The following is a 1,336-nucleotide window of genomic DNA, read 5'->3' as shown; positions in this document are numbered from 1 at the left end:
TTATCGTTGTAACGACATTTAATGTATATATATCATATTAAGAGATATTCATACATCATATTATCATGATAATATAATAATTTAAAATCTCATTTGATATTATAAACATTGGGTTAACAACATTTAACAAGATCGTTAACCTAAAGGTTTCAAAACAACACTTACATGTAACGACTAACGATGACTTAACGACTCAGTTAAAATGTATATACATGTAGTGTTTTAATATGTATTCATACACTTTTGAAAGACTTCAAGACACTTATCAAAATACTTCTACTTAACAAAAATGCTTACAATTACATCCTCATTCAGTTTCATCAACAATTCTACTCGTATGCACCCGTATTCGTACTCGTACAATACATAGCTTTTAGATGTATGTACTATTGGTATATATACTCCAATGATCAGTTCTTAGCAGCCCATGTGAGTTACCTAACACATGTGGGAACCATCATTTGGCAACTAGCATGAAATATCTCATAAAATTACAAAAATATGAGTAATCATTCATGACTTATTTACATGAAAACAAAATTACATATCCTTTATATCTAATCCATACATAAACGACCAAAAACACCTACAAACACTTTGATTCTTCAATTTTCTTCATCTAATTGATCTCTCTCAAGTTCTATCTTCAAGTTCTAAGTGTTCTTCATAAATTCTACAAGTTCTAGTTTCATAAAATCAAGAATACTTCCAAGTTTGCTAGCTTACTTCCAATCTTGTAGAGTGATCATCCAACCTCAAAAAATCTTTCTTATTTACAGTAATATATCTTTCTAATACAAGGTAATACTCATATTCAAACTTTGATTCAATTTCTATAACTATAACAATCTTATTTCGAGTGGAAATCTTACTTGAACTTGTTTTTCGTGTCATGATTCTGCTTCAAGAACTTTCAAGCCATCCAAGGATCCTTTGAAGCTAGATCCATTTTTCTCATTTCCAGTAGCTTTATCCAGAAAACTTGAGGTAGTAATGATGTTCATAACATCATTCGATTCAAACATATAAAGCTATCTTATTCGAAGGTTTAAACTTGTAATCACTAGAACATAGTTTAGTTAATTCTAAACTTGTTCGCAAACAAAAGTTAATCCTTCTAACTTGACTTTTAAAATCAACTAAACACATGTTCTATATCTATATGATATGCTAACTTAATGATTTAAAACCTGGAAACACGAAGAACACTGTAAAACCGGACATACGCCGTCGTAGTAACACCGCGGGCTGTTTTGGGTTAGTTAATTAAAAACTATGATAAAATTTGATTTAAAAGTTGTTCTTCTGGAAAAATGATTTTTATTATGAACATGAA

This window comes from Rutidosis leptorrhynchoides, chromosome 7 (genome assembly GCF_046630445.1).
Source record: "Rutidosis leptorrhynchoides isolate AG116_Rl617_1_P2 chromosome 7, CSIRO_AGI_Rlap_v1, whole genome shotgun sequence".
NCBI classification, from domain to species: Eukaryota; Viridiplantae; Streptophyta; class Magnoliopsida; order Asterales; family Asteraceae; genus Rutidosis; species Rutidosis leptorrhynchoides.
This window is presented reverse-complemented; position numbering follows the sequence as displayed.